We start from the raw sequence: 20,979 nt of genomic DNA, 5'->3' as shown, positions 1-20,979 counted from the left end.
AAGCAGTTTCTTCTTTATATATATATATAGTGAAACCTCTCTAAAGCGGACAGCCGTGGGGAATCAAAAATTGTCCGCTATAGAGAGGTGTCCGCCTTAAAGAGGTTTCAATATTTTCTTACGTAAATTAGTAATCAAGGTGATATGTAATTAGAAAAAAAATATTTTTGCATGAATCATGTATTTACGAATATTACCAAAATGTTACGATACCTGCATTATCCTCTGCCATCCAATACTCTATGTTCGAGGCACAACATTGAAATAAGATGCTATAGTTCTCAGCACTTTACACTTATCACTACTTACTACGTTTTCAGTATGTCGCTTTAATTTGTTGGTTAATTGCAGTCCAGAAGTGTCTTTTTTGAGACAATATGCATAACCGCGGGCAAAAAATACCAAACTTGTCTTCTGCTTGGTCAGAGATTTCAGAGGGACAGTAGCATAACATGTCATCCCAAACGTCGGGCAACTGTCAATCACTTTTGTGTCTAAAATAGCTTGGGTGGGAGTGGGATGAATGCAAAATACATGAGACTGTTGCTAAACAGAGATGCTTCATCTGGATTGCTGAGCAGACAGTTGAGGAAGCTAAATGTCACATTGCTTCCTTAGTGACATATATGAAAAATGAATTTTTACTATACTTTTAAAATTGTTTCTAGAGAAAGTGTCCGTAATACCGAGGTAAATAATACCTATAAAAGACAGAAAAGACTGTCCGTGTCCGTACTAGAGAGTGTCCGCTTTAGAGAGGTTTGCCAATATGTTTTTCCCTATTGCAGTGTTTGGGGATTACAAAATGTGTCCGTTACGGGAGGTGTCCGCTTTATAGAGGTGTCCGTTAGTAGAGGTTTCACTGTATATTATATATATATAAATTAGTGCATGTATATCGAGGTTGTTATGCGTGAACATACCCACAATAAATATACGAGTTGAATTGAGATTTTTTAAAAGTCTGTTCAAAAGTAAAACTAACTCCTCCTCGGTACTATAGTTCAAGAGAAGCTATACTTCCCCGCCCCCAAGATAGTGCGCGTTCTACTGAATGATGCATGGTGATGCACCGATTCCCAATGCTATCATTTTTCTGTTTTAGACCAGAGTTTCTGTATTAATTCAAATGGAGTCCTAAATGCTTATAATGCCAAGTCAATACCGAAACACCATGACTCTACTGGAAATTAAACCAGAGCCACGAGCACCAAATACAATCTTAACACTTTCAATGCGGCTGTCAATAATGTATTGACAGGGGGTATAACACTGGCGTGACGATTATCATGAACGCCTTGACACAAGTTGTTTTTTAAAATTTAAATGTCCTGGCAAGAGCCATCTGTCAACCGTATGTACCAGATGATCGACCAAGATCCAAGGATCAATAGAAAAAATCGGTAGTTGGAAACACTAGACAGTAGCTGCGTAATAACATAATGAAAACAACCAACTGAATTGAGTTGTATGCACGTGTTATATTATCGTCTTGTATTTTTGTTGTAATTCGTACTTGTCTTGTATTTCGTACTTGACACAAATAAAAGTGTTACTAATCTATTGTTGCGCATTTTCTAACAAAACAAATGTTACACAATCCACATAATATTTTCTCGCAAAATCATTTTCCATTCTAAGTAATATTGAGTTTTTGCAAATATTTCTACGAGGTGTGTTCAAAAATTACTTATACAAATAAAGCAAAAGTATTGTTACTATACTTTGATAACCAGAATTCTTTGGTTGTATAACTAAAAAGTGCCATTAGTCAAACACAATACCCTATTCACGTGTAAAAGTACTTCCTGTATTTATTTTCTAAAAGAAAAGTCTGTATTACGGAATTCTAAAAACTTTTTTTACGTGGTAAGTTTCATTTTTATATTTTTTTAAAAATATTCCCGTATGATATTCTTAGCTTCTGTTTACGTATATACATGCCTTTTCAATTCTTCTTCAGCAGAATAAAGATACTCAGAAACATAGAAACATGTCTTTTGTTCTATTTATTGCGTATAAGTATTTGTTGAACTTTTTCCGAAGCACAAAAACATATAAATTTTAGTATTATTTTTCTGCCATTTAATGAAACGCGAAGAGAGCGAACTGTGCATAGTTAATACTATAAAAACAAAATATTACAATAAAAAAAAGAATTATGCTTCTATCGTTGATACTTGATTTTTAACTAAAATCAGAAGTAGCATAAAAAACGCCCGTTTTCTGGGGAACTCTCCAGATTAAAAATCCCGTAGTGAAAGTGTTAATTCGGCCTCTTAAAATGATCAATATTTCTCTCCTCCTGCTGCCTACAAAAATGATGTAAATGTTCTTCCCCCATTGGCATTTATTCGACCATATTCTTCGACATCAATTCTCATGCTCGCAAGTCCTTTCGTGACAAATACCATTTCAGTTTAATTCGTGCCGAAAAAAAAAAAACTCCTAATGAATATGTTTTATTCATTCGGATTCATGCTACTAAAGTATTAAAATTACAGGGTTGTTTGACTACATGCACCCAAGTGGTATATTAAAAAAAAAATTTAAAAAAATAAAGTGAATGTCTTTGTGTCAAACAAACATCTGCAATGATTTGAGTCTCCTCCGACAAAAAGAATTAAATGCATAATTTCAAAATATGTATTTCCATGTAAGGTATTGGTGACGTATACGGTAATGTATGCGCAATATATGAAATAGAACATGAAATATAATATAAAAGGAGCTTTCTATCTAATCACCTCTCATTTCTTCTTCAAGGAAGACAAAACCTTAATACTTTTGTGATCAAATTGAATGTTAATGAAATCACAGTTACTACAGTCTAACTTGTTAAGAAAAAATAAAACATTATAGGTATATATATATATATATATATATATATATATATATATATATATATATATATATATATATATATATATATACAAGGGCGGATCTAAGGGGGGGGGGGCTACGGGGCTATAGCCCCCCCCCTTGACGCTCAGGTTTACACTGGATAAAATGGGCTTCAATTCAGCTTTACACTGGATAAAACGGCAAATTATGGTTTAGCCCCTCCCTTGATCATATCTTGGATCCGCCACTGTATATATATATATATATCGTATATTCTAAAAATGGGGCCCATAGACAACAGTGCGCTATTATTCAAGTCAAATAAAGCAAAAATGTTATATAATGATATATCCTCCGAGACCCCCTTCAGCCTCTATGGAGAATCAAAATTTCACTATGTGGCAACATCACAAATTAACTTGGAACATTAGCATTGCTCCTCGAATCCACCACGCAGTTACACCGATAGTTACGCCATAAATATTGCTAGTGTCAACGTCCATCGATTTTTAACTTCTATTTAGAAAGAATCGATGTAACTATTTGATGGATTGGTAGATCTTCTCTGAGGTTCTTTATCTGCAATGTTACCACATAGTGCAATTCGCGTCTCCAGACGAGGACCCAAAAGGTACACAATTATATATATATTTCGCTTTATTTTGACTTGTAGAATAATGATCTGTAGTCCGTCATTTTTAGAAGACCCATATAAAAATTTTAGGTGCACAACCCCTTCATATATATCTCACCTTCCCCCAAGTTGTGGAGCTGAATTTAAACGGCATCGGAAGTGTCACTGTTCATCTCAGCGACCCCGAAAATCATGGATTCGATATTAATATCGGTCATCTTCGATCATTTTTATATATTTCCCCCTTCCCTAAAAAGTTGCACTATCAAAGTGAAATGATAAAAAAAATTCCACGCCCGAACCTCGTTTATGTTCAAATTTGATTAAGATTGGCCGGGTGATTCAAGAGTTATTACGTCACAAAGATAGGACAGGTGGTTCAATCACCTAGATAGTCACTTTCATTTTTATATAGCAGAAGATTGAAACTGAAGCAGCTATTTGCATCCCTCCAAAAAGAGGACATGTTCGGGTAAAAGAGAGCGTCTGCTACTCCTATGCTTAGAAGAGTGGAGGGATGTTTGAAACCTCTTCTGTCTTTTTTTTATTATTTTTATTTTATTTTTTATTGAAAACTCGAAGTTGGCAGACCTGAGTCGGTTTTAACATCCTTTACCTTTGCATGGCCCAAAGGTACTGCGACTAGGAAGTCAACAGTAATACGAGTTAAGTTCGGGGGGAAAATGTCCACTTCTACAAATACATCACCACATGTATTTCATAGTTCAAGTGAAAGTCGGATACATTAAAAAAAAAAATCTCTATACTGTCACACCTACTACAAGCTAAATGCTATTGTCATGCTGAATGGTGAGTCAAGGTTCCTACCTTGGCCTCGTCACATTATCACTGTTTCCGGGAATGAACCAGACTCGCGTACTTAATCCTGAATACGCTCCCTCTACAAGATGAGCTAAAACTAGGCAGCGGAAAAACAAAGGGCTGAAGCTGAACACGTGTAACTAATATTGATCGCTCGGCGTAAATCAAAAGCAACAAAATTGCATACAACAATAAAAGCTTTACATCCATATATGAGAACATTGTAGAGAAAAGATAATTAAACATACAACTCAACAACAACAAAAGGATATCTATCATAATGTGGGACAAAAGATTTCCTAATTTTCTTATCATACGCTCAACAGAAACGAACTTCCTGAGTTAAGAAGAGAGATAGCCTGGTTTGCACAGTACCAAGGGTAAAATAATAACGAAACTGTCAAGTGTTCTGTGGCGGGTTTCAAGGGAAGTTAAATTATTTATATTTTAACGGTACAATGTGAAGAAAGAAAAAAAAACCCTACCTAACGTGCTAATTGTACACAAAATTATAGTATTAGGCATTTTCTTCACTTAGCTTGTAACTATATACTTTTAATTTTACTGATATGCCTTCAAGAACCGCCCTGCAAGCGTTCAAGGTTATTTACGCAGGCCGAGGTGACTCAGTGGTAGAGAGATCACCTTTGGCGTGTGGGGTCCCTGGTTCGATCTCAGTTCCCGTCAAGTGAGCTTTATGGTGGACAAACAACGAGTGAGTGCGTTCTCCCTTTTCTTCCATGTTTGTCATCCAACCACTATCATGCATTTCAACATCCCACTTTAGCCTCGGCACATAATCGTGGGAGGATAAACTTAGAAAAAAATATTTACAATGACTATCTTAAGCATTCACTGAAGGTTAGTCAGCAATTCATTCGTTCTTGCATCTTAAATTAAGTTATTATTAGTTAATTCTCCGCTAACCGTTTTATTAACTATCTGCTTTAGTAACTTTCATAAATTAAAGTTTTCATCTTCTCTTTCCTCTTCTCCGTTCATACTCTTATATACGTTCCTCGAAATGCAATTTCTTCCTAAACAAAGAAGTAATAATGAAGCTCAAAACATAAAGATGCAATATTGCTAAATGACAATGAAATGCTTTTGTTTCACCAAAGATATCTCAAAATTGAATGGACAATGTTTCAATATTTGTCATGGGAAATGAAATCAAATATCCGGTTATCCCCTATACGCTAAAGAAGACTGTGTCAATGAATGAAATGATGAAATGAAGAAAGCGGAAGGACACACGAGAGCTCAGGCACCCGATGTTTGTCCACCACAAAGCCCACTTGGCGCGAGCTGAGATGGAACCAGGGTCTCTACGCAACAGGAGTGAGCGTTCTATCACTGAGCCACCGCGTCCCTTATATCGATTTAATATTGAAAATGAAATTAAATTTCTAGTTTTAGGTCCCACGTTTACGCCTTTAGGCTAAAACAAACGGATTATTAATGAAAGTGAATGACTATGAAAGAATTGATGGGATAAGTATGTTAAAGGAAACGGAAGAACTTTACGAAAAACGCCCATTAGCACGTTGTTCACCACAAATTTGCATGGCCGAGGATCAAACCAGGGACCCCTCGTATTAAATGCTCCACAGATCAAATATTATCATACTAATCACGGTAATAATGACCTGAATTGTAATCGGTGAAGTTCCATATTCGTCAGTTTGTCACCCTGATAGATACTAACTCCCACTGAATACATACCGGTGGCGAGAGAAATATCTCAGATTTTTCATAAGCCTCAAAAACCAGTTAGATTAGAAATGAACATTAAGTTAGAACGGAAGGTGGTGGTTAAACACTGCAGCACCAAATCACAAATACGCGATTGGGTAATTATTTCTGTTATATGTAAATTCTGTAATTCATTGTTACCTGAACGATACTATGTTCAAAGTTCATAAACATAATACAAAACATACACTACAGTTTGCAATCTGTTTTCTGAAAAAGAGGAAAGAGTGGGTTTGTTCGATTAGAGTTTAATGCTCCTTTTATGTGCTAGGGTTATTATGCAATGGAATTTACAATTTTATGTAAGAGGATATTACCACCAGGATTCGAGCCCAGGACCACACACACAAGAGACTCGTGCTACCCACTCAGTGATGCAAAGCTCAAGACAAAGTCACTTGATCCAATTGAATGCCTTAACTACTTTGACTGAACTGTTTCGTAGTATTCAAAATATAAATATTAAAACATACAAAAATGGTAGATTTACGAATACAAGTTAATCTAGAGTGTTTTGGAAGACAATTATGTTTATTGCTGAATATTAAACATTTTAAATAGTGAAACAATATGAAATAAGTCAAATATCACGAACATTATGCACTTTATGAAATGAAATATTTTATATATATGCGCTAAAGATGACACATGATAACGCAGATCATTAGGAAGATAGGAAGAAACAAGAAAACTAACAGACGCAACGATATACACTAAAAGATTACACAAACCCCGTAGATCGAACCTGGGATCCTTCACACCAGAGGTGAGTTCTATACCATTAAGCTTCCTCCTCAAATTACTTCATATTTGATATATATATATATATATATATATATATATATATATATATTATAATTTGTATAATACAATTGTTACTATTTTATGAAATATTTTGCTACAAAGTTAAATTATCTTTTTAGTGAAAATATTAATTCACTACAAATTTGTTACTTTTGTATTTTATTAATGCGTATTATTATCATTTTGTTACTTTTACTTTCAAATGAATACACAACAATATTTAATTCAGAAATCGCTGGTTCAGGAAGCGTTAAACCGATTCCGAAAAGTTCCGTTCTGATTACTTTCTGAGCTGTGCAGCAGAACGTTAATACAAGCTCAATAACTAAAATATGTATTCATGTTTACCTCCTGCGGGGGCGTCAAGTGTGGTTATGGATTCTCGTACTTTTTATGTCCAAGTCACGTTTCTCTTTCAACAAAGTTCGATGCACCGAACACAGTTCAACGCTAGAAGTTAAAAAAGCTCCGGTTTTATCTGGAGGTGTTTCGGGATGATGTGATATATCGTTCCGATGCGCACAGGTAATCTACACACCCGATACACCACACGTCTACACGCTTAGAACGCGAGAACAGAACTCCCCATCGGTAGCTCCTCCAGCTTGCTGGCACCGTCGCATGCCACACGTAATTCCTCTCCCCAACTGCCTGCCACTACGGAAACTAACACATCGCGCACATTTCTTCTGCCGCACACACAAGCAAGAAAAAAAAAAACGAGAGAACTCAAAGTAAAAAGAGAGGGGAAGGATTGTCTTTAATGTTGTGCGCAATCTCGGACGCTTGTTTCTGTGTAAACAATTCACGCCATCGGCTCGTCAAACAGGACATAACAAGAAAAGAATATTTCCGAAAGAAGATCATGCGATCGATACCAGAGCTGACCAACTCCTTTGCCTCTCTCCATGAAAACAAATACACAAAACCAACGTTATCATCTATTACGTTTCTGTCTACAAACTTTAAGTATTTGTATGCACAGCACACATGAACAAATAGCTCAGAGGGAGAGACAATATATATATATTAGTGATTCTATGCATTGTAGAAATTGGCGATTTTTTTTTTTAAATTGCAGATTTCCATCGCCTTATCCTTTACCAATTTCATTATGTTCTATAAAGATCGGAGTTTCTTTTTTAAATGAGAGAGAAGGCATTAATTTCCTCTCATTGTGGACTGATTTCAACGACAAAGAATAAAGGAAATATGAGAAAGCCTGATAGAACATATCGTGGGATATTCTAATAATAAAGCCATGCTAATAGATGTCGCTATCTTCGCTATTGCAAGAGCCGAATTAAAGGGGCGCTCTAGCCCGGACCTCCAGGTGGACAAGGACCTCTACTCTGATCAAAATATCAACTGGCTATCTAAAAGAATCATGTATTTAAGATAAAATCATCAAAAATATGGCAAAAAAAAAAGAGAAACATAGCCTATTCCAGCGTTTCCCAACCTTTTTCAACTTGCGGCACACTACGGGTGTAACTTGAATTCTCGCGGCACACTCATAGATATTATTATTATTATTATTATTATTATTATTTGCAAATGTAAAATGTCATGGCATCTTTTCTGTGATTACTGATCTTCTCACAGAGATGAAAGCTCGATCACTGGTTTTCCCCTATGCTAATTCATTATGCTTATTTTTTATTCTAATTTTAAAATAGAAAACAATTGCAATGAAATATAGGACTCAGATTTTTAAAAATACGCTTTTTTTTTTCGAAAACTGTATCCAACCTTTCACTAAGAACGAAGATCACTAAATAACGAACGAACAAACAAATGTCTTGTACTTTTAACTTTGCTGTTTTAACCAAAACCGGTGCATATTATTGCAATCACACAGCTAAGTCAAAACATACCTATTGAACAAATTGTTGTTCTGTCATTCACGTGCGAATGAGTGTTCTACGAACGTTCACTTGACGCGTACCGTACAAGTGCTTCCAATTCTCGGTGTTAGTATGACTCTCAATTGAAGCGTAACATAGCAGCTAGCCGTGGAAATGTGTACGAGCCGAAATACTGTCTGCTACACAGTAATAGATGTAGAATAATATATTACAATTACAGTAATTTTTTCCATGGTAGAAATTCATAGTAATGTGAAATACAAATATGTACATTTTTTCCCTATGTTTTGCAATTTGGTTGCTATAGAATTAATAATTTTGTTTCGATTTCCTCGCGGCACACCAGCGGTCCATTCGCGGCACACCAGTGTGCCGCGGCACACCGGTTGGGAAACGCTGGCCTATTCCCTTAAATTTTCTACTGTACTTTCACAGAAAAGTATTAGGCGAAGTCATCAAGGGCCACTTTTTCTTTTCTTTCTTTTTTTTTCTTTTTTAAAGCCCCGGGCCTCCAGATGGGTTAATCCTATCCGGGCTATTAGTTGCCTGTCTCGGGGTCTCGTGCTTAATTTCCAGTGGAAGCAGTGATGCTACAAGTGGAAAAAATTCCATTTTGTGGGATTTTTGATAACTTCTTAAACAGGGATGGGAATTGGCAGCATATGTAGGATTTTTCATAGTTCACACACACAAAAAAAAATCCTCTGTAGTCGATAAGTAACCTCAGTCTTCAATAAGCTTGAAACCAGTCTTAATTTTTTTTACCGAAAAAATGCATGTACAGAAGTACAGAAGTAATTTTTTATACAGAGATTTGGTATTCTTAAAAAAAGGGGGGAAAAGCACCAAGGAACGTAAATTCTGCTCTGGTATTAAAAAAAGAAAATAATTAAAGGAAGAAAATACGTACTCGAAAAAAAGCAAACGAAAAACAACCAACTTCGGAAATGCTCAATATGAAATAACTGAAGATTCTTCATTAGAGAATAATGTTTCTATTATAATTACGTTGAGTAGATGATGGCTTACAGATGTAATGGCAACACTAAATTCTGACAACAAAATGTATAGTTATTTTCGTAGTGATAAAGTTATTTTCGTCGACATTTTCAATTTTTCCTTTTAAATAAGGGAAAAGATCGAAACTTACGGAAGGGCTTCAAAAGTTTTTAAAATTTCTGTGATCAGTGTAATGTGGGAAATTCAAGAGGAAAATGGGAATTTGTAAAGTTTTAGTTTGGCATCACTGGGTGGAAGAGCCTTGAAGTTTGAGTGAATCAGTGGTTCAGATTCCATCTCAAATTATAGATCTACGTTTCGTATAGGATGGTCTTAGAAAGAATTCTTCTAACTGCCCATTAGCAGGAGCTTCACAGTTGATGAATAACTAGACTTTACCTCGCTTATTCATTTTAGAGATGCATTCGTTTGATCCTTGGTGCTCTCGCAGTCAGCATAAATAGCAGTCCCGTAGCCAGGAAATTTTATAGTGAATGGTGCCCCGCTTTAAATTATTTTTACTCTCAATTTAGCGCATTTACTCACATAATATACTTATTGCTAGATGCATCAAATATTTCCCATTAGCCTTACTTTTTTCCATTCTAAGAATTTCGACTCAAGGAATATTATTGTATTAGCACAAACATTAAAAGCTTGGGACCAGATGCATTTCCACAGCATGGTTGCATCGAGGTACACAACGTTAACTATGAAAATAAATAAAATATTGAGCTAGGGAACGGCCACGGAGACTTAGTAGCTCCTGAGTCCAACCTCAGACCTCATTGCTGTCATCTTCAGCTGCCTGAAACTTTCAGTTAGCTTAAATAAATTTATGTTCAAAAAATAAGCACTATCAAGAATGTAAGAATGTAAGGACAACTAGCTGACAGACTGAAAAATAAATAAATAAACAGTTTCATGGTGTTTCATGAAGTGTCATTGCCCCTTTGGTATTAATTTCTGAGCCTTTAAGAAATCGGACTAGTTACGGGCTTGATGAATAATATCAACTTAGGTAAATTATTTACTGCAGTTCTTAAATACGTTGCAAACCGTTTGACGATCCTATTGGCTACGAATTGACAGCTTCAACATAAAGTCATTTGACTTTATGCGCACAAAACAATAAACATTGTGCTCTCGTAATCTTCTTAGCTGTGTAACAACTAGTCATTTACTTTTATGTAAGTAATTTTCTTACTCAACTCTCTTCGGCCAGATTTCTAGCTTTACTATCAAATATTAATCCTAAATTTCACACAAGCTTACAATATGATTAAGAATGTGGTCGAAACAGTCACAGCTCATATTTTTGAAATGACTCTGGTTTTCGCATAATCACAACTGTTATGGCAGCAATTGTCATACATTCGGCTATATGAAACGTGGGCCTACAGTTTAACGTTGAATCCGAACAAGTAATGCGTTCAAATTTCAATGCTCTTTCACTCAGAATCGAACTTGGAACCTCATGAACGAAAGACATGCATGCTAACCACTAGATTAGCCAGGAGGGTCGATTTATGGTAGTGAACAGGTAATTTTACTGCTACCACCCCATTCTTACATATGTTGTATATTTTTATATCACGAAATTCCGACAAAATTGTTAATTTCCGGGCCAAAAAATAAAATGATTGAAGCAGCACTTTATTACAATTACCTCCCTGAAGAACAATATCCAACATCAGCACAAATTTGAACTAAAACACTTAAAACCGCAAGCACACACCCAAAAAAGAAAACTTACTTGAGAGACATGGAGTTGACTTAGAAACTTCTCTAGGAAGAAGATATCGCAACGACATACTTCCTTATTATTGTATCCAATACAACAATTTCCAAATACAAATATTTCTTCGCGAAAATGAAACACATACACTAGGATATATTATAGTCCTACGTTTACCTCAAGTATAAGTAAAAGTCAGTGCAATGTTCCGCACACTTCCTATTTGTTTGTTAGAAACTTCATATTGCAGACCTCGACCTACATACCGTATAAAATAAAGAAGCTATGTGTATTTTATATTTGCCGTGAATGACGTTGCTACCGGTCGGTAACTTTGTTCCTACCATGTGAATAAAAGGTATGGAAATACACGGTTATATTGTCCTTTTGATTCAGCGTCGGAAAGTTTTGAAAGCGTCGGAATTCGAAATCGATAAGCAGATTAACTTAAAAGCAAACGTCTTCAAGAAAGTCGTAGCGGAAAGCAGCGAGTTCTTAACACAAAGTTTATCAATGTTATCCGTTGAGTAAACGGGGAGTATAGGATTTGTTATAAACATAGTATGTGTAGTCAGAATAATTAACACTAATTTTGTTGTGTTACTATGAAATCCGTCTATGGTGGCCACGATCGATTCAACTAAAAAGTGAGCTTCTCCGTGGGTAAGCGGTTAGCGTACTCGCCTTTGGCGTGGGAGGCTTGGGTTTGACTCCCGGAAGGAGCGAGGCTATATAAGACATGGACCTCCGTTTCATACAGCCTCGCTGCTGAAGGGGATGCTAACCTGCAAATGAATCAAATCTATTGAAAAGTGTCCAACTTACAGCAAATAAGTGTATTTTGAAGCAAAAACTAACGTAAGTTGTAATATATGAAATACATTTCTAATGCAGTAACTATTATAGGCATTGGTTTGTAATTTATAAATATGCAGTAAAAATTGTATCTCTAATCTTCGAGCATGTGACGAGACCAAAAGAGCATCAATAATTTAATAAGTTCGTTTGAACTAGACAAGTGATATTTAACTTTTCTCTGTGTACTCCTAACAACATTTTTCCATTTAATCGTGTATCCCGATTTAAGCTATCCATAATTTAAATTATTGGTAACCATCTATGAAAAATAAATTATAGAATTTACTGTACTATCTATTAATGAAATAACCCAATTTCACTACAAACAAGAGAATCATGCTACGAAATTTTATAGAACTATGCCACAGTTAGCATGGAATAAATACCGTCATGTATAATCAGTGGCGTATTTAAGATTTTATTTCGGGGGTGCTATGCACATTCTCCTGAGTGGGTATATATACTGGGTCTATGTAGATATACAGTTTATATATAAATTTATTTCGGAGGCTGCTTGAGCCCGATACCCACCCCCTAAATACGCCACTGTATAATTATTATTTAGATAAGTTCCAGCATTCCTTAAGAACTTATCGCGTTCCCGATTCAATATCAAGTGTTTTACAGAGCACTGACATCAGAGAAATAGGACTGCTTCAATATGGCCAAGTTACAAGATGGATAGGTGGCCAATTTACAAAATAACAATACATATCTTCTGGCAAAATGCAGGAATAAAAAAATGACGCAGGTGGCCAACTTACAGTGGTGGTCAAGTCAACAGGTTTTATTGTACTCTACTATTCTAGTACATCATCTCATTTGGTCTAGGTTTGAAATGCAGCCAAACTTAATTATTGACTGTATAAAGTTGCCAAACTTTATTACTCATACTGTCTCATTAGGTTGGTATTCAATCATGTACCGAGAGGGAAAACAACTCATTTTTAATCTTGAACATCCAGAGTGGCGAAATTTAGCAGTATTCTGAATCATGATTTTCTGTACTAGGCTACGTATAGGTTTGCTGCTTAGTCAGAACTAATCTGTACAGCAGCAAATATACGGAAATCATGTGTCCTCCGCTGGCACATGTAGGAAACAGATAATCATGGTTTTGTATTTTGATAAACATTATCTAGTTGTGTATGAACACTACTGCTTGGAAATCTAAATTTTCTTTTTGCATGGAAATAAATATACAGGTTAGACAATAGAGTACATAGCAGCACTTACAAAAATTTTACAAAACACACGTTTAAAGATAAAGAGTATGTATACAATATCTAAGTTGATCTGGCTCCAACGCGGTACGACCTCCGCGCAGGCTTAATGGATAGCCAGTGTACCTTTGGTGCTCGTGGTCTCGGGTTCGATTCCCCGAGGAAAAGCCAAACGTTAATTTCACATGACTCACTTTCATTAATCACCCGCCTCCTTTAGCCTAAAGGATATAACGTGGAACGTTAAATTAAAAAAAAAAATCATTTCATTTTTCATTTTCGACTGCTGTACAAAAAATCTGCACCATAACACAGATCGGAGTTTTCCTGCCGTGGCAGGACAGACGCAGCACCAGGAAAACCGGAATCAACGGATTTTCCTCCTAAATGCGGTCGATTTCTCTCTCCGTGTATTTGCTTTTCATAATTAGCATACGAGTTACTGTCATCCAACAGATCTCAGCAGGAAGATTTACAAAAAATATTTTCTTCAGAAATAAATATCGAAATAACTTCAAACAGATAAATAAAATGAATATTATTATTCAATATATCTTTTGAATAATGAAATTATTCTATCATTATGGAATTCGTTCTTTCGTTCAAGATAATCTGTATATCACAATTGCTAAATACACAAAATACCTTAGGAAAGCTAAAAAATTAGTACAGAAGGAATTCTACTAAAGAGATACTTCAATAGTCGTTAGCACACATACACTCAATGCGCTATTGATATCGTTGATATAAACCATTTTTCTGATTTATATCAACCACTGCAAAATGACATTGTGAAATTAAAAGGAGCCAACAGTTTATAAATACAGATGGACGCGAGACGAGACATGAGAAATGCCAGTCTCGTCTCTTGTTTCACAAAAATATTAGAGTCTCATCTTTTGTCCATTTCTATCAATAAATCAAAGACTTTTACCTTTTCTCAATTTTTCCTCTTTCAGCACTGAGGCGGGAAATCATTTCCCAGTATTTTTTTTAAAGCATATTTTCAGGTTTCGAGGTGAAGGGGATATTAACTTCAGCAAATGAGGTTCCATCACTGCAGTCAGTTATTCGACGTTTCCTCCCTATTGATACGTGCGTCTTTACAAGTATTTTTTTTTTTTACCTTATATCAGTAACGAATTTAGAAGAAACCATTTTTATTAATCTCGGAATTGGGAGGGGGTGGAGTTTTTAAGTATAGATATGATTAACAGTGGCTTCTTTCTTTCTTTAGAAATTCCACAATTTACGGACTTCAACCCGAAAGCCCTCTCTCCCTTTAACCGCCACTGCCTAATATAATAAGCTACAGTATAATTCTCATATAAATATGAGTAACTTATCTGACATTCCCACTTCAGTTGCTATTTTCTTCCATTCTCTATTTAGAACGTGCCTATTATACCTACGTAATGTTTGTGTTTCCTATCCCATATTGCTGAAACATTCACTTGTTTTATTAATATGTCTTTCATAATCAAATTTAATAGTGCAGCAAAACCTCTCCAGCATAGGAACCCAGGAACACACAATCCTCTGCAGAAGAAATTCTAAACAAATGAAAACTTTATTCCGTGCAGCGGTACTGGGAGAACCAATGAGAACACGAGTCTCAGCGATGCTTCCGCTGAACATCGATGTAAAAACAAACTCGGTTGTTTATGATCGCGACCACTAATTCACTCTCGCGGTCGACTTCTAGGTCGCGATGTAGCGTACATCTTCGGCATGCGCTTATTCATTTGAATCCATGGGTTTGTGACAATATCGAGAGTGCGACCGCGACTTAAATCTCGACCTCGATCGCGGGTTTGTGACAATATCGAGAGTGCGACCGCGACTTAAATCTCGACCTCGATCGCGAAGTCTCTTCGGCATGTTCGAAAAGGAGTAGGTTATGACTTCTGTCTGATCTTGGAATTTCAGTGAACTCAGCAGCCGCCTGAAGAATTAAATCACGTAGTTCATACTTGGGTAGGCGCTTCAATTGCATTCGATATGTTTTGACTTGACTTGAGTTTAACGTCCCGCTCAGCAGCGAGGCTATATGAGACGTGGACCTACTGATTAACGTGGAATCCGAACCACATGATCGATATGTTTTCACGCTCGCTATTCCACAATGAATGAATGACAGAGTCTGTTTATTGGTGTCGGGGTTCTGGGAGATTAGGTTACGTTAAATGAACAGCTTTATCGTATTCACACTTCGTCATCTTACGTGGTTCTTTGATGCCAAATCGGAGGTTGAGAGAAGAAAAAGCCCTTATAAATTAGCTAGGTAAGCTGTAACTTAAGGCGCACTACAAATAGTAGGGAACTCGAATATCAATACGGAATCCAAAAAGGTGAAATCTTACGTGCCACATCCATTCTTCCTATGTTTATTGAATCAATGTCATATTATTTCACTGTTTTTTGATATACGCATACCTGATCAAGTACTCCCGCGCAATACTAAAATTCCGCTAATGTTTACCATTTATTAACAGTTTCCAGTTAAACTTTATTTCATATACAGTATATGACTCAAGTGACCACACGTTCCTTTCACGTGGAACTGTTCTGATTCAGTGAACATACCCTACTATCACAATTACTCTATTTTACAATTATTCGTATACAATTCCTCCACTTTGGGAAAAACTAAGATTTCCGACACCTGACAAACCACAATTTAAAATTGAAACTTTCGCTATTAATCTATCTATTAAAATGCTACAATAGCAATTAAAAGCGCCTGAGTTCCAACCTATAACTTTGGCTTTCAAATCTTTCATTTACGGTTGTGTGAGATTTCACGTTTGCCAGAGACAAACATTTTGAGTATTTGTACTTTAAATAGTCAAAATTAGTTAACTATATCTTTTTCATAGAGTTTATGATATAAAATTATTGTTCAAAGCCTTTGTATTTTAATAAGCCTTCTCTAAAATCAATGCATGTGAATTGTGCTTCCATCTTCCGAGTTCTTTTAAACTATGTTTATATGTTTGTGGTCAATCCTTTCGACAATGAGATCTCGGAAACTACAGGCTCTAGAAAGATTACGTTTTCACTGATCGATTGGAAATTTTGCGTAGATTGTCCAGTTCTAATTGAATATTAAAAAAAAAACATGGCCATTATTTCTTTATTACATTTTTTAGGGTACACTGGAAGCGTTGAAATTAAAAAAAAAAAAAAAACTAAAGCATCATAACCTATGCGTTATACATTCCAACACTACAATGTTGTATATTGGGGTTGTATATGTCTCAGGCGTTTGTTCCATGGCCAAATAATAGTGAAAAAGGAAGGATAACCATTTCTCGAGTCTAAGATAAATATTTATTTTTTGAGTGTTTTGCCCAATGAACACCATATATAAATGACATTATAATTAATTGTATATGTAATGTATTTGCTTATTACATACTGCATGCAAGAAGAAAGAAAACACTGGTCATACATGAATTAGAAATTCCAACCGGAAGTAGGCTCAAATCTTGCAAACGGTGCGAGATATTGAGAAAAAATAATCGAAAAAAATCTCCCCTTTATGATACCCCTTGCCGATTTTTTAAAAAAATCAAGATGTCTTTCACTTGTGTCTGTAAAGGGACATGTACATATGTTGTGAGGAATGAGAAGGAGATTTATGCTCATATGCGAATGATGCGCTGTGTAGAGAGCGCAGGTTTAGCTAGTAAATTAGTAACGGGCGTTTAACAGATCAGATTTTCCAAATATATATCATTGAAATAAAGTTATACGAGTGGCGTAGACGCCGAGAAAATACAGATTAAAAAAAATTCTTCGTAAATCTAAAAACTGATGTTTTACGAAGATGATCCCATTTATTGTTATGAAACTTGTTGTAATTGCAAGATGCACTGTTAACTAGTAAAAATTTTTTGTCGTTTGATTTATTAAACTCTTCATTTTGACACTACCAAGATGATAGTACATAGTATGGCAAAAAGCTTAAATTTATAATTCTTAAATTTTATTTTCTGTTTAACTAAACATCGTCCAAAGATCAGTCGATACATCACATCGAGCTGAATAAAAAAGTATGCTTTAAGGTAATTTCTTATGCATAGTTTTCGAGAAAATTTTTAAAAAATGTACGGTGAAACATTCTTTGAACGGAACTTTTAGGACACAGGAATCACTGAACTGACTGTCAGATTCTATTACTTTTAACACTAATGGAAATAAACTAATATTGCTTAACAAAGTAGCAAAAAAGAAAAAAAAACTGTTTTGTGTTTTGTAGAATGATATTAATATTACAACTACAATAATTATTGACTATTATTATATTAGTATTAAGCAACTGGATCACATGTAGAAGCACTGGCGTCTCTGGCATGTAAAATTTGGGGGGGAGGGACATCAAAGAAAGTGATTTAAATGGTACTACCTAGCCCAACTTGTTTATTAACTTCGATTCCATCTGTTACCTTTCTGCTTACCTTCACGGACCCGCTAAGGCAGTGATTCTCAAACTTGTTACCGCGACCCACATTACATATTAAACTATTTTGTGACCCACTAACTTTTATTCAAATACACATCGTGGCGAATTCCAAACCAATTAAATTTTGTAAGTCATATTTTTAGTTGTTCCATAGAAAGGTAACTCAGAGCTAACAATATTCCCAACGCAATACCCTACCCCGTGTCAGATTTTGACTCACTTATTCTCTTTCCATTCTAATCCAGCATCTCTACTGATTGTACAATCACGAAAGCAAATATTCTTCCGTTGACAAAATTTATTTTCCTAATAACTCAACAAAAAATAACCTATTAGAGTACCGCTTTTGACAAGTTATTAAGTTATAACTAATCTAAGGATAGCAAAAAAAAGATCCAAATTAATTCATTTGTTACCGAGTTATTGACTAAAGAAAATTTGTCAACTGTCAAATACTTTCTTTCCCATCTGTACAACAAGGCAGGGCTCTGAGCAATCACTTACTCTTCACCTCATTAACAAACGCTTCGAATTTTCTTTCCTGAATGGTACTTACTTTATAACATATGTTTCTGCATCAAAATAAAATTTTCATACTTAATTTCTCGCGACCCACAAAAGCATGGCCAGCGACCCACACTTTGAGGAACACTGCCCCAAGTTATATCAAGAACTCGATTACAATCGTTTCAAAGCCTGAATATTATATTCCAAATAAATATAATTATTATTTATATGATATTCTGTCGTTAGTAAACAAATTAAATTAGAATAAAATATTGAATATTTTGTGCTTCAAAGTATTGGGGGGACGTGTTCCCCTAGTCACCCCCGCCAGAGACGCCCGTGTGTAGAAGCAAGTTAACTTATTGTTCATTTTTTCTCTGTTAGTTACAGCTATCCATATTACTGTAAATTATAAGGAAATAGAAATCCTACAACTGGTTCAGTGACTTCTTTCCACATTTTTCGTTTTAAAGAAATAGTTGTCACTGTTGATTGCAAACTGGATTTCTTTTTTCGCATCTCTTCTCTTGTCAACTTCTCACTGCATCTTTGGTTGGATGTTACACGGACAATAACGACATTAATCGCAAACATGAATGATTGCAAACCGGATTGCAAAATACACTGTTAACTACCAGATTTTATCGTTGTTGTTTGTCTTCTTTTACTGATGACACATATATTTCTTATGCACATACTAATAGTAAGATCTACTTATTATAAATAATTCAATTCTTCACAAATGCAAAATGTTTACTCTTATCAACATTAATATTAGACAAAAAATAATAATAATAATATTCATATTACCCGCCACGTTTGGTTGAGGAGCGAGAATAACTTTTGTGTGTGTGTGAAGAGTAGAAAAACAATTTCATATTTAAGACCATTACTGAACACGAACAATTTTTAGAATGTTTTTCTCGAATGTAACTTCAACTTCCTTTCTTTAAACAATGCCCTATGTGTCACAGTATTGCAACCGGTGATGATATTTAATGAGAAAAGCAAAAAGACTAGGTGTACTCACCGCAAAATATATTATATATATATATAGTAGTTTTCTTCTACATGTAACAAGTAGCGCTTTCGGGTGTAACCTTTTCCTTCATCAGCTTCCTTAAAATTAAAAAAAGGATTTAAAACGTGGAGAATTTGAAAGGGTAATAAAAAAAGTTAAGAAATGTATAAACAACTCTTCTCCCTAAAAAAAAAAAAAAAAAAAAATAACACATAGGAATGGCACTCACTGTCATTGCACACTGCTGTTTACTGTTTTCTTGCTTTCCAGATGGCGAAAGTATGTAGTGAAAAGATTACTCCACATAATATATATTTCTCCTCTATCTAAATTAAGTATAGGTCTCTCTTTATGGATGTAATATGATTCTTTAATGTTTCGTTCCGTTGCTGTTTTTGCTTCTTCAATTAAACATGACTCCTCGATGTGATGGTTATAATCCTTAATATGAGTTGCTAGACCAACAACTGTTGCAGGTTCCGAGACTTTGAAATATGAACATGTTTAGTTATTCTAGTGCACCTATATATACAATATACACTGACCTATACACCTATATACACTGTATCACATTACATTTAACCCGATAGACGTCACTGCTTTTCACAGCGTCAGTAAAAAATGCCTTAAAATTTGTTAAGTATTTAGGAGGAACTTCTGAAATTTTGATGTGTCTTTGCACAATCTTCTTGATTTTTTGCCGAGAAATATGGAATCAAAGGAACATCAATCCATTTGTCAGTTGCGAGATCTGTTATTGATTGATGGTCGGTGCCGACGATCTCCTGTTGTACCTGTTTGTACCATTTTAATAATAAAGATTTTTGGAAACTATATTCCTGTCCAATTTCTAATAAATATTGTATTTCCTTATTGAGATCCTCAGGGAGGTCTGAAAGTAAAACAGCTCTCCTAAAAAGGTTTTTCCAGACATTTAATTTCTGAAGCCATGAATGGGATGATTCAAAGTTGATTATTTTGTACCAGCAGCAATCTCTACTATATATCTTTTCGGGTGAGTATTAGCCTTTTTGTTTTTCTCATTAAATGCCCTATGTGTTTTGTTATATTCCTTAAGCATAGTCACTTTATGTATGATACAAGATGAAAATTCATATTATGTATATTCACATCTATGGTCGATAAGTTTCTCAACTATCCATAAGTACACTAGTTACGGATGCGCATAGTGTTACCAGATCACAATGACAGTAAATATCTCCTCCCAAAAATTAAATTTAAAATATTTTCTCACAAACTAACATTCCTCTTTGCTACTGAAACGTTTAAAATTAATCTGTATTAGAGCTCAACAATGCAATTCTATTGATGTTTTAAAAATAATTCTAAATTCTTAACCCTTTATCGACTTTTTGCAATTGAGTGAAACGAAAATTATGAAAATATGTGTAGGGTATTCAGGACACGGCCGCAATAG

At 35.1% G+C, this 20,979-nt stretch overlaps 1 protein-coding gene across 2 annotated transcripts in view; it reads right to left on the bottom strand.

Moving 5' to 3' along the window:
• Eip63E (cyclin dependent kinase Eip63E) overlaps positions 1–20,979 on the bottom strand; it is a 943,842-nt gene that overhangs the window by 721,231 nt on the left and 201,632 nt on the right. The window contains exon 1 of one of the 2 annotated variants that reach the window (XM_081746811.1): positions 7,208–7,470. The exons of the other annotated variant lie outside the window; for it this stretch is intronic. The gene's annotated coding sequence lies outside the window, so the exon portion shown is untranslated. Of the gene's footprint in view, positions 1–7,207; positions 7,471–20,979 lie in introns of those variants that run through there. 2 annotated transcript variants of the gene reach the window in all.

The sequence above is a fragment of the Thermobia domestica genome, chromosome 18 (assembly GCF_964235325.1).
Source record: "Thermobia domestica chromosome 18, izTheDome1.hap1.1, whole genome shotgun sequence".
Lineage (NCBI taxonomy): Eukaryota > Metazoa > Arthropoda > Insecta > Zygentoma > Lepismatidae > Thermobia > Thermobia domestica.
This window is presented reverse-complemented; position numbering and strand designations above follow the sequence as displayed.